The following is a 14245-nucleotide window of genomic DNA, read 5'->3' as shown; positions in this document are numbered from 1 at the left end:
GTACATGTCCAGTGCTACTGCCTTTTTTAGATCACACAGTGGAACTTCCCCTGCACACGTGCCCCTTCACTGCATGCTTTCTTCCTCGTTGTGTGAAAACAGTGACTCTTCAGCTTGATTTTGGTAAGGAGGACACCATCACAGGGAGGATATACTGGAAGGTCGCGAGTCAAGACTGTGTCAGTTTCACCAAACGACTCCTGTATTTTTAGACACCCCAGGACACTACAGTAAACTGTGTTGACTGTCTAATGCTGTGGGTTAATTTGCGATGTGACTGTCCCATTCCTGTCCTTCTGTGCCTCCTTTGGGCTTCAAAGCTTTGCACTCTCCTGAAAACTGTTGTACTATTGCCAGTCTGTCTGGTCAGATTGAAAGTTGATGTTTTTCTGTGTGCTGAAATCAAAAGCACACACATAATACATGTAATGGCACTGTCACACTAGAGTGGTGGTGATCTGGTGATTGCACTGAATTTCTGTTACATTAAGCGACCCATTGCAAATAGTTGCAGTGACCAACTGGTGTCCCGGTGGTTGAGCATGCAACATCCTCAGCTTCTGGACAACCACTTTTAATTGCAAGGTGCTTGCAGAGGTCAGCTGGTTGGAGGGAACCTATATGTTTGGTATTTTTTTAATGGTAGATTGCCAGATTTTTTTTAACTGCACCCTATGCACAAAAAAGCAGCATAGCATTAGCTCTGGCTCTTAACTCAAATTTCCCTGCAGTCCCCGAAGATCAGCTGGTCTCAATGGAAGCTAAAATCATCTGATGGCTCATCATTCTTTGCATCATATTGTCAAGCTATTTGTGGAGCTCCCAGCTGCTACATAACCACTGATCTTATTTTCTTTCTGTGTGATACCTTTAAAGGTTATCTGTTATCAGTAATGCTTGTTGTTGCTCTGACTTTCCATTTATGAACAAATATTTGAAGTATAAAGAATGGCAACATGTAAAAATGCAATGTGGTTCTTGATATTTGACATAAGTATACATTTTAGTCTAAGAGGCTTTTTGAGTGTCCATATGTAAGATTTTTTTAATCAAACTGATAATCAAGCAGTAACTACGTCAGGTTTTTTTTAATCCTTTCAGCGGTTTGTACACAAATAGACAAAAGAAAGGCATCTTAGCACTCAGACATGCTACTGCAGTTGGTAAGAGCATTTTTAGCACACCGATTTTGCAGTTAAGCACATTTCCTCTGAGAAGAAACATGCTATTTCTGTTTTTATTTTCTGGTTCTGGTATTCTATGTTATTTTAGCACACAGAGGTTTTTTGTCACTCCAGGGTTGTATTGGTAAAAAACATCTGTATAAGTTTGAGGACAGCTCAAACTCTAAAATAACTTTAGATTGTTTTTGGTTTGAGATGGTCGTTACACACACTACCATCTGATTGGTTTAGTCTTGGCTGCTGCTGCATCTCTGTCTAGTTACAGCCGTGATGGATGGTACCCATTCACTGTAGCATGTGTTGGGGCTGGACTCTGTAAGCCTTGATGCATGGCTTACAGTCTGTATAGATTGTGTGTGTGTGTGTGTGTGTGTGTGTGTGTGTGTGTGTGTGTGTGTGTGTGTGTGTGTGTGTGTGTGTGTGTGTGTGTGTGAATAGGGTTAAACCAGAGGCTGTCAGACTGCCATCGTTAACATATGGCTTGCCAGTCATCAGGATTCCCATCAGGTCTTTTCATCCATCTATCTTTCCATCTTTTTGCCCTCTCACCATTTCATGTCTACTAAAAGTGATTCCTCCATCGCTTCCTATTTGCTTTCATCTTCCCTTTTATCCACCCCCTGACTTCTATTTCTCACAAATGCTCTTCATCTCTGCATCTTTATCTCCCATCCCTCCCTCATGTATCCGTCATCTGTTCTACCTTTCATCCATCTGTCAGAGACATCGCTGTGTCTCTTCTCTGAGACTGTAAAACTTGTTTTGCACATCCTTAAAGAAAGTAACATCTTAAAGAAAGGTTACGACTTCTTAAACAACATTCGCTATGTCCCCTCCAGCACTCAACGCAGGCAGCAAAGAAACCCTACCGCCTCAAAAAATGACCTAGACTTTTTCAAAATGTCATTGTAGGAAGTTGATCACCTTGAAGAGCTTTCTGAAGGTGGGCTGTCACCTTCAAGAAACTTAAATCAATTATAACGAGAGCGCTCTAACTTAATCAGATTAGGCATCATTTCTCTAGTATGCTTCCATATGGGATATACACTGTGTACAGGGGTCCCTCGCTATAACGCGGTTCACCTTTCGCGGTCTCGCTGTTTCGCTGATTTTTTTGGTGCAATTTTGCACGCTTTTTTTTTTTTTAACAGCGCATTGTGTTCGGCGTCCTGATTGGCTGTAGACCATTGTCAATCAATCTTGTGTCGTGTCTCCTGTGCAGTACAGAATGCATTCAGTTTGTCAAATTTATCTTAATCTTCGATCGCCAGCAGTGTGACTCTGAAGTGCTGTACTGTATGTTTGTAAGATTTCTCACATAAACACAAAAATGTCGATGAAACGTTTTGCACCATTGGTCCCTTTGGTTTTATTTTATAACAATGGACTTATTTTTCTACGAAGGTTTGAACTTTTGCAGTGTTTAAACCATAGAGAAAAGTGTGAACATGTTCAAGCCTGTCGGAGAAAAGTGTATAAAGGGTGTAGTGACGGGTTTTACAGCCATAAAACATCCATAATAATTGTAAACAATAAAGTTGGCTACTTCGTGGATTTTTAGAACGTAACTCCCGCGATAAATGAGGATAAACAAGGGACCCCTGTACTTGTTCAGTAACCCATCAGGGTGGTTTGATCTCAATTATAGACTTAAAAGAAATGACATTAAAACAAATGACTGCAGTTAATTATACATTTTGTTAAAGTTTTGCTGTTATGTTGGCTCTGACTTCACCATATAGCATGTAATAGAAAACATACAAAAATGTATGGTAAGTATACTGCTGTTAGCTAGGTATCATTGGCATTGCCATCGATGCTGAGGACATATCATCCTCCTATTGGCTGAAAATGTAATGTTTGCCCCCCCTTTCATTTTGCTATTTAGCCAAGCTGGCCATTCACCTTCCAGTTTTTGCCTCCCCTTTTTGAACCAGGGGTGTGAGCGACTAGTTGACTAGGTTTTTAAATACTGCCACCCTTGCTATACATACTTGGTGGAGCAATTATTCTAATTGTATTATTTTACACTGCCAGTTAACTGTCACTTCTGAGATGTTATGCAGATGTTACACAGACTTTTAGCCCGAGCAGATGACACCAGCCCTCTCTGCCTTGTTGCCTCAGAATAAGCTGGCAGATTACCGCTCGCCCAGAGCAATGCAGAACTACATCTAGCACAGCGGGTGGATGTTAATTTGCAGGGAAAGAAGGCAGCTGGCACAACCACTGCTAATGTTAGCAACACTCAGCATCTGACACTGAGCGTGTACAGTGTTATGCATGGCGTCACACTTTTCAGCTGCATTTTGATTATTGTCCATGTTTAACCTCATCCATTAGATTGACTTGGATTTAAATGCCTTCTTATTGTTTTCATACTTGCAGACTGGTTGATTAGTTAGAATTTTTCTTCCCATCTAATCAACTAGTAAATTAGTCATAAGAAACATCCCTAGTGTGAACAAACACACGTACTCAACATAGCAACATCCCAAGTCCTTTGAAATAATAGCAACAGAGCTTTCATTGTGGTTTCTCTTTCTGTTCCTCTCCACCCTGTTTCTCAGCAAGACTTTTTCTGATTTAATTAGTGTTGTTTTTCTGAGTTTCTCTGCCCACATCTCAGTGTTTTATTTATTTATTTATTTTTAATCAGAAGAGACACTTTGGCTGTTTTTAGTTGTACTTTAATTTTCATTCTCCTGTCTTGCCTTCTTGACACACACAAAGACCTTTTTGATATTCTCTCCAACCATCTTTTCTGTTTTCCTTCATTGTTATGTATCTCTGTCTTTTGGATATGCCAGAGCAATTCTTTTCCTCTTATGTTATTTCAAAAGCTTCCGTAAACCATTTTTCAGTCCTTCATCTTTCTGCCTCATATTTTCTACATTTTTCTCCCTCTCTCTCTTTTTCACTTTTCTGCACAACGTTTTTAGGTTACGAATTGTGCAATTCGGGTCATCTGCTTTGTGCACTTTTGTACTAACACTAACACATCCAGGTCTGACCCTCCTGGAGCAGATGCTGTCCACATTATGAGGCAACACTGAGTAACAACCCTGCACAAACAGCAGGTCTGTCCTGATGACTGAGGAACCAAAATACAAATTAAAAACTAGGTGGTAGATGAATTACTTTTTAGCAGATGCTAGTACCTTCAGCAGTTCAGTACTTTAAATAATGTGATTAATTCCTGCCCCTGTCACTCTCCTTTTACTTATTAACCAATTATAATTTTCTGCATGAGAGAAATTAAAAAAATCACCTCTCCTGTCACTCGTTGCCAATTTGTCGACCATCTCTTTTTAGATAATTGCATTCTTGATGGAATCTGTGTGATTGCAGCAGGTATGTGTAGTGAATATATAAGGACTAGAAGTTTAAATACATAGCTGACTGTATGGAAAGCCCCAGCACATAAAGAAGCCTTGTTACTTGCTTCCTAGATATGAAAGTAGTAACCAGGTCATTAGTCACAGTCACCTACTTGGCTGCACTGCAGGGTGTAATTACTGGCCAATCTTATTTTGTGACACTGCGTTGGCAGCTAAACATGTTATGAAATCTCACAGCAAATATCACACTACCCCACAAAAGAAATTCCAATAAAAGTTTACTTTACAGCAGGTCGTTTTAAGTTCATTCAACTTATAAACCCAGGGGCCTTTATAAATTTGGGTTAACTGAATATACATTTGAAGAGAATTAATTTTGAAGTTAGCTTTTAAGAGGACCTTTTATGCTCATTTCCATCTCCTTTTTTTAAATTCTTGGACTAGTTTTCATTATTTCATATATCATTTCATTTCAAAACATATTTGAAATGTTTATGTTATGCTGGGCTTTGGTTCAACCTCTCAGTTCATTTACTCTCTGAAACAAGCTGTTCTTGCTCCCTTCTCGATGCCTTTAAGACAGCTTTCTTGAAATTTCCTGCACCTTGCAATAGAGACTGTTTTAGTCATTTTGAATATCAGGTGGATGGGGCCTGTGTGGTCACAGTCAGAGCAACGTGCCACCATATTACAGATATCAGCACCATTTGCATCATAGAGAGCCAAGAGTAGAAAAACTGTCTGAAAGCAAGAACTGAGAGCAGCATGAAGCCTACATTTGCGATTGCTGCACATATTTCGCCTTTATTATTTTGAATCTTTGGCCTTCTTTGGTCTTGTTGATTTGTCCAGGGTATAACCTGCCTCTCACCCTATGGTAGCGAGAATAGGCTCCAATGCTCCTGCAACCCCGATAAGTGGAAGAGAATGGATGGATGGATGACCTTGTTTGATGTGACTATCAATGATTGTAACAGTATAACAGAAAATATTGTAGAGGTTGAAAGGTCCACTTTAAGATACTAAGATTAATCAACAGTCACAGACTTATTACAGCCAGATTTGTTTTTCTTTCAATTTTCCTCAATTTTCTGCATATTTAATATGCAAAACCTACAGCTGCAGCTATCAAAGCGATTTTGTACCAAAGTCAGTGCAAAGACAACAATCTGAGGCTTCACTGGTGAGTTTTTTGAATTATAAGTACTGAGGTAATGCAGTGAGGTAGAGACTGAAAACATAGAGCAATGAATCTCCTCTTCACAGTAAAAAAAAGAAAAAAAGAAAGTTTTAATTCTCAAGCAGTCTGGGCTGGGAAGTCAGACATGTTTGTGTCTTTAAGTGCTTGTTTTAATGACTAGAATGAAATCTCAAAATTTACATTTAAGCATCCTGTAATTGTCTGATTTTTCCCAGCTGTCGGCCAGATGGCCTTTCTAAATGTCGACTAGAAAAGCTTTCTGGACCTTGTTGCAAGGTCGCAAGGTTTCTATAACTTAATTGTTGTTCAGCAAATTTAACAATGCTAACAGCTAAGGAGCTTGGAAAGAAAAGCGACTAGACTTCTTTGAGTTTCTTGAAGATGTTTCACCTCTCATCCAAGAAGCTTCTTCATTTCTAAGACCAAATGATGGAGATTCCCTAGTGGGAGTTGTATATTAAAGGGTTCATTGGCCCACTATTGATCATCACATGAGCCAAGGTGTGGAAAAGGTGTGTACCAGGAGTGGGGTTTGAACCCACGAGAGCATTTGCTCATTGGAACTTAAGTCCAACGCCTTAACCACTCGGCCATCCTGGTACTTGCGCAAAAGGAAAAAAAGGGATTTATACTGCAGTTTGGTAAATTAATACAAACTTTCAATGAGCTGTCTTGACTAAAACTCATCTTCACTGATTTGATGAAAGCCCAACTAAGATAACTATGTTTTAAAAGCTTTCTTTACATGTATGTGTTCCTTTTCTTTCCCTTCTACCTCTGAGGAAATGTTTTCTGCCCAGTGTTGCAGGGTCCTGATTACTCCAAGTTTGTGTTCCAGCGCGTCCAAGTCCAAGAGTAGGTACTGGTCTGTGTGTGTGGGCTTCCAGTAAACTTCTGTGTTGAGGTTTCCATTCTCCTCAACGTGCACAGCACAGTACTGAAGTGGCAAACTGTTGTCCTTTGTGTCTTCCCTGTTGAACTTTATCCACTGAGTTGATGTGAAGGCTTAAACTTCTTGGCTTTTGATTTCGACCCTGTTGTCATCCACGTATCTGTACCAGTGGCTACGTGCTGCCAAGGGCTTTACTGTCCATTTCCTCCATGTAAATGTTGGCCACAGTGGGTGACACCGGAGAGCCCATGGCACATCCATGTTTTTGTCTGTAGACACCCTTGTTGTATTTAAAATATGTGGTGGTAACGCAGAGGTCTAACAGTTTGCAGATGTTATCGGGGGTAAAGCTGGTTCTCTTTTCTAAGGAACTGTCTTGCTGTAGTCGTTTTCTGACAGTCTCCACTGCCTCAGGTATGCAAGTGAAGAGTGAAACCACATCAAAGAACATTTTGGTTTAATCCGGATCCAGAGGAAGTTTCTGGAACTTGTTGGTAAAGTCAGTGGAGTTTTTGATGTAATGGGGTGTGTTCCCCACAAGGGGAGCTAGGATGGATTGTTGTTTTCGTGGCTGTGATTAGATCCCCTGTGGGCAGCTATTATGGAGAAATGGCAAAATGGAGTCCTTTGGCTAGTGCCTTCTTTTCAGGTTCAATGAGGTTCCTGTCTGATAAGTTCTTCACTCACTTTTCATGACTGTCTTCAGTTCACTTCAAACAAAAACGTATAATTTTGAGTCGATGCCTAGACCAGACAGACAAGAAGAGGAAAACACCACAACCAAAGACTGCTGAAAGACCTTTACAAATCCTGGAGGAGATCACTTGAAGATCAAGTGTCAAGACCACTTTAAAAAAATGACAGAAAGCCTGGTTCCTAAGAAGGAAAATGTAAAGAAAGATGGCTCTTTCCACAGTACTGTATGATTGTTTTTCCCTGGTTTGTATGAGAGGGTATGACTGGACTATTATTTGATGTGTCTCCTCTGGCTGGCTGCCTCATAATCACACTTTTGGCTACAGCCTTTGACCATTTTTGTCCAGAGACACAAAACTTCTGTCTCAGCGATGTTTGCTGGGATCACTGAACTCTCTAAGCCCAAAACAGAACTATTCACAAAGTACTCACAGGCTCTCCCATTGCCTGTAAATAAAAATGATAAATGAGATCAGATAGTCCACTATATGCTTGAATTTGTTGGCAGCTACTTCAGCACATACATATAATGCAAGCTTGAACCTTTGCACCTTTGCTAGCTTTGGAAAGAAGACATTAAGCTCTTAGCCCCGACAGCAGAATTCAATAAATCCCACAGTATTTCACAATATCCAAATTATAGCAACACTCAAATGCTCAATATATATTAAATGACTCTTTTAAGATGAGAAATGATCCTGTATCTGTTGGTTTTCGTTTGATCAGCTTCTCTTAATGTGACCAAATGTGATTTTTGCATGTGTCATTTTTGTTAGTTTAGATTATTGTGCAAATTAAGTCTACAATAAAAAGTGAAAAGAAATAAAAGATAAAAAGATGATTAACCTCACTTCACATGATGCAGGAGGGAAAAAGCACTAGAAATACTTTCTGAGGAAGCAAAAAGCTTCCTGCAAACTTCTCACTTGGTGACCTGAGCTGTGAATCATTAGCGAGTTTCTGTGACAGACATGGTGTTTTATGGCAGTCAGTTGCTGAAATAATTATACCAGCCAGTTTTCTGATAAGAGCAATCAGATTTTGAGGAGCTGTAATAGAATAGGAGACAAGATACAGTGACGCGATAGTGTCTTGCGGGCATGAGTAGAATGACAAAATGATTTAAACTTGTGTTCAGTACAGACTTATAATGATGAGACAGCAGACTCGGTCTGAGGAAGAACTGCTGCAGTCATTCACAGTTTAAACTAGGTTTCAAACTTTTTTCCCACTCTATTTCTCAACAACGTCTTGCTCGTGGGCACACACATTTCCATTTAAGTCAGATTTCAGTCATTAAAAAATGGATCTAATCTGCATCTTCTCTCAGTTTTGTCTAGTAAGGCCTTCGGGTGAATACGCTGAAGACAATTACTCAGGATATTCTGTCTTTTTCTCTGATGTTCATAAATAAAATCTTGCACAATTTATCAAATGACACATATTTTAAAAGTTTAAAATAGATTTTCTGACTGATTCTGGGATAAGATGTCGTTCAGCTACAGAACATCATCTGTGTTTATGTGTGTTACACGGAGTCTAATCGGATATACACTGAACAAAAATATAAACGCAACACTTTTGTTTTTGCTCCCATTCCCCATGGGATGGACGTAGAGACCTAAAATTCATTCCAGATACACAATATAACCATCCCTCCCAAACAGTGGTCACAAATCAGTCCAAATGTGTGGTAGTGGGCACATCTGCTATATTGAAATAATCCATCCCACCTCACAGGTGTGCCACATCAGGATGCTGATCTGACATCATGAGTAGTGCACAGGTGTACCTCAGACTGCCCACAACAAAAGGCCACCCTGGAATGTGCAGTTTTGTCTCACAGCAAAAAGCCACAGATGCCACAAGCAATGAGGGAGCGTGCAACTGGCATGCTGACAGCAGGAATGTCAACCAGATCTGTCGCCCGTGCATTGAATGTTCATTTCTCAACCATAAGCCGTCTCCACAGGCGTTTCAGAGAATATGGCAGCACATCCAACCGGCCTCACAACCGCAGACCTCGTGTAACCACACCAGCCCAGGACCTCCACATCCAGCAGGTTCACCTCCAAGATCGTCTGAGACCAGCCACCCAGACAGCTGCTGGAACAATTGGTTTGCACAACCAAACAATTTCTGCACAAACTGTCAGAAACCGTCTCAGGGACGCTCAACTGCATGCCCGTCGTCCTCATCGGGGTCTTGACCTGACTCCAGCTCGTCGCCGTAACAGACTTGTGTGGGCAAATGCTCACATTCGATGGTGTCTGGCACGTTGGAGAGGTGTGCGCTTCACGGATGAATCATGGTTCACATTGTTCAGGGCAGATGGCAGCTGAGAATGTCCCAGTTCTTGCATGGCCAGCATACTCACCGGACATGTCACCCATTGAGCATGTTCGGGATGTGCTTGACCGGCGTATACGACAGCGTGTACCAGTTCCCACGAATATCCAACAACCTCGCACAGCCATTGAAGTGGAGTGGACCAACATTCCACAGGCCACAATTGACAATCTGATAGACTCCATGCGACGATGTGTTGCACTGCATGAGGCAAATGGTGGTCACACCAGATACTGACCGGTTCTGGGTCCCCAGACCCCCAATAGCGCAAAAAACTGCACATTCCAGGGTGGCCTTTTGTTGTGGGCAGTCTGAGGTACACCTGTGCACTACTCATGATGTCAGATCAGCATCCTGATGTGGCACACCTGTGAGGTGGGATGGATTATCTCAATATAGCAGACGTGCCCACTACCACACATTTGGACTGATTTGTGACCACTGTTTGGGAGGGATGGTTATATTGTGTATCTGGAATGAATTTTAGGTCTCTACGTCCATCACATGGGGAATGGGAGCAAAAACAAAAGTGTTGCGTTTATATTTTTGTTCAGTGTACTTACCTTATGGTATATTATTGATTATTCCAGCACGTAGGAGTAAGTGTTTCTTGTAAGGTGCCTGGCTTTGTGTGTGCAAGGTTAAGTGATCTGTTACATTAATTGGTTCTATTTAAACAACCTGGTAAGTTCTGATCCACAGAGTTTTAATGCAGAGATATAACAGTGAGCAGACAAAAGAGTTTTGGAAGGTGGAAATATCAGAACTGACACTTGACCTTCACATTTAGTGTGAAGGTCATAAATCTACAGTGCATAATACAGTGTTTCCCAACCACTGAGGTGTGATCCGGTGTGCCGTGATCTGGTTCCATCTGATCAGTACTCTAAGCAATCGGCATGAGTAACCGGCAGAACAATTACATTCTCTTCCACTAGAGGGCAGTGCAACTGCCTTGCTCTAATTAAATGGTTGCCAACTACCAGTAAAACATAAGAAGGTGAAGAAGAAATTACATAATAGTCATGCTGTGAGATGACACAGTACATAATAGCAATACATAAATATTTGTAAAGAAAAAGTAGTCAATCTGACCTGGGTCCTGGAGAAACCTCCAACCCAGATGAAGGCCCTAACATGATGCTGTGTGATTTTTCTAATGTGAAATATGTGACGTGGCTCCCAAAGGTTGGGAAACACTGGCATAATGAATAATGAATGGTATTAAATACAATTCAAATACTCATGTTTTCCATTAACCTGAAGAATGGCAAAATAAACTATAAATAATAATAAACATACAATCATTACGTTTGGTATCAGGTTTCAATCAATAGGATCAAAGACTTGTATGACTGGGTACTTAATAATTTAAAAAATAAAAACATACTGACTGGTAGTTGGCCAAGCTCTACATGTTCATCTTTGGACTGCTGTTTTTTGGCCTAGTCCCATTTTGACTACTTGTATCTGTGTATCTGAACTGTTTATCTATCCCAAGGTTGCAAGGAGGCTGAGTAACATTTAGTGAAAGGCAGGTTACACCATGGAAAGCCTGGACAAGATTCTAATTCAGCCCCAACCGATCAGGACTTTTGAATATGAATATGTGAGGCAGCAGTCCACTGCACCACTGTGCTACAATATGAATGCAGAATTCAAACCTGTTGAGAGCAAATATCAGCTTATATGTCAAACTGACTCAGAAGTCACCTTAATAAGTATCATCACTGGTAATGAGAGCCGGGGCTTTGGCTACAACCCTGTCAGCAACCAGAAATTGTCAGAGGAGAAGTGCACAGTGTCTAAGCCCAAAGCCACACATCAGTTGGGGGAGATAACCTGGAGCATGTTTGTCATTTTTTGTGACATTCACAAGATTGTACACATTGAAATTGTCCCCCAGTGTCATACTGTCAACATAAGGTTCTACAGTAAGGCATTTGACAACATTCAGCACAACTGACCTCCATGATAGCACATGCCATCGTGGCTCTGACTTCATCTTTTTACCTAACTAAATGAGTAGGCTGGAGTTTTCATCCACTGCAGGGTCCAGCAAAGATGCACAAGTTCAAGTAGTCAAGGTTCAGCTGTGTGGTAGGCAGAGAGTGGACCCAAATGCAGCTTATTGCTCGACTTTTTACAGAAATGCAAAGAAACACATTTCTGGGATAAATAATCCCAAAGGTTGGGAAGATATGAGACAGGACAAAGGGACAAATGATAATGAGGCTAAGGAAAAAACAGGTGGGAAATATGGCAGGTGTAACTCAGGGATAATGAGACAAGCGAAGTAAAGCTGAACATAGAACACACAAGACAAATGTTACCCAAATAAAACAAGAAATAACTTAACAGGGAAACATAACAGACAGAGACTTGACAAAACGTGGGGAGGCACTTAAAGACTAAACTAAGAGCACAAACAAAAATGCCTGTAACGGAGGATACATTTTAAAAAATACACAAAAGCGACAACTGAACAGTAAGCAGCTACAAGCTTAAACAACGACAAACGCAACTCAAAAACATAAAATGCTGGGTCAAAGACTCAGGACCACAACACAACTGGTTATAGTGGGACTTCCAGAGTGACCTAAAAGATATCAGGCACAGTGACAGTAGTGAAGAGGTGCACATGAAGATGACCTTGAAGGGAAGGTTGTAAATATTTACAAGTTTTCCTTTTCATTGTCATGTTTGTTGGAACCTCTTGATTGCAGCTCTTCTACGGCTCAGCATAATTATATCATTTATATCTAACATACTGAGTTAAACTGACTGCATTGCTGATTAAATAAATAGCTGTTAATTAAACTACTTGTTTAATTAACAGCTATGTCTAACAGAGGACTGTGATGACAAAAAAGCTGAGACAGTCTCAAATTTTGTAACACTAGGTCCTCAAAACTGGAAAAGTTTCCTCCCTCAGAGGCGATGATTTCACAGCCAAAAACGATTGGAGAATACGAAAGACAGAAAACGCACGAGGAAAGATTGATGAAGAGATGGAAAGAGATGGCTCTATTTATTAATATTAGTAAAGCAATTTTCTGTTTTGGCCTCTGATCTCTGATATTGATTCCTGCTTTCTCTTTCCCATCATTCATGCAGTAATCAAATCATCCATCTAATGAAACATCCATCCAGTAAGGCCCTCTTCTCTACCTCCTACAACACAGTAATTTTTCCATTAATCAAAGCCCATAAAGAGATTCTCATCTTTCCTCTCGTATTGATTGCAGTGTCTCTTTCTGTTCATCCAGACTCTAATCAAATAAGTCATCACAATAACTGTGTTGACAGGAGAGACTTCCTCTGTATCATTAGTTTAATTTTCTCTGATAAAATAATAAAATTGTTTTTCTTCACTCCACCTGATGTAAGAATATGAAAACGTGACGAACTCAAGTTAAAAAACAAAAGAAAGCTCAAAGCTCAGTAAGGTGTTAACATCAGAAGAGTTTTAATGTTTCTTCCTTCCAAGCACGAGCTATCCAAGAACATTGTTTTTCTGGTCACTCAAATTTGTGCTATTACTATTCTTGAATTGTACCAAACTGCAACAATTCGTGTTTATCCAAGTAAAGAATTTTCTGTTAATTAGAGCTTAAGGGTTTAAGGCCTTTCGAGGTTAAAATTAGTTCTAATCTGGTCCAAGATTTGGTGAAAGGTGAAAGTTATAGAATATTTGATTGGCATTTCATTTAGTTATATCAGATTGAAGTTTTGGAAAAAAGAAAAGCGTGTTGCATGTATTTGTAGCAACCTCTGGAACTTATTGTTCCCACATGCTAGAGTGGAAAGGTGGTGCAGTAGTACGCGAAGTTCCCTCGAAGCACAAAGGGTCTGGGTTTGAATCAACTAGCTGTCTGAGTTTGAAAAGACACTGAGGAGGAGGACTTGTCATCTTTTGCCAAATGTATTTTAAATAACCTGAAAAGCTGGCCTTCCAGCTTTTGGTATTTAACCAGAGCTGCAATATATGCATGTGGCAGAGTCATTCTTTAACATCGTCTGAGTTGACATTGATTCTTTGATAACTTTGCTGAAGGATAGAAATGTAATTCTTTGAAAAGATATTCATTTTTTCTTCATTTGGTTTTTCAATGATGGCAAATGAGAGCATGGTCTAGCATATCATTTAATCCTCCCAATAGCTGATTACTGTGAAGGGCAGACATATGAAACCATATTCATACTTTTTACAGTGACCTCTTGCTCCCTGTCGATTGTCATATGGGATGTTGTGCAGACCACTTATATCAAGAGCTTTGTGCTGATTTAAAGTGACTCTCTAAAGCTGGGTATACACAGACTGTCCCAGACAAGCACCATAATCATCAAATCACAGCAATATCTTTCTTTTGTAGTGGCTCCAAAATGTTGTTCCTAAGCAGAAGGCTAAAGGCTAAAGGTAGCCTAGAAAAAAATGTTCCAAATTCAGGATGACCACCTATTCAACTCTACCAACCAACAAACAGAAATGCAAGCTTGAAATAATGTAGTGGTTATTGTAACTACAGCGCTAGTTAGAAAAAACGACAACAACAGAACAGTAACTTATCTCAAGCAGACA

At 40.2% G+C, this 14245-nt stretch overlaps 1 protein-coding gene and 1 non-coding gene across 2 annotated transcripts in view; one reads left to right on the top strand and one right to left on the bottom strand.

The window, feature by feature from the left end:
• LOC113011429 (contactin-associated protein-like 4) overlaps positions 1–14245 on the top strand; it is a 163400-nt gene that overhangs the window by 72982 nt on the left and 76173 nt on the right. The gene's annotated exons all lie outside the window — the stretch shown is intronic.
• trnal-uaa (transfer RNA leucine (anticodon UAA)) lies at positions 6244–6326 on the bottom strand. The gene has a single exon. It is a non-coding gene; the product is annotated as a tRNA-Leu (tRNA).

This window comes from Astatotilapia calliptera, chromosome 18, assembly GCF_964374335.1.
Source record: "Astatotilapia calliptera chromosome 18, fAstCal68.1, whole genome shotgun sequence".
Classification (NCBI taxonomy): Eukaryota; Metazoa; Chordata; class Actinopteri; order Cichliformes; family Cichlidae; genus Astatotilapia; species Astatotilapia calliptera.
This window is presented reverse-complemented; position numbering and strand designations above follow the sequence as displayed.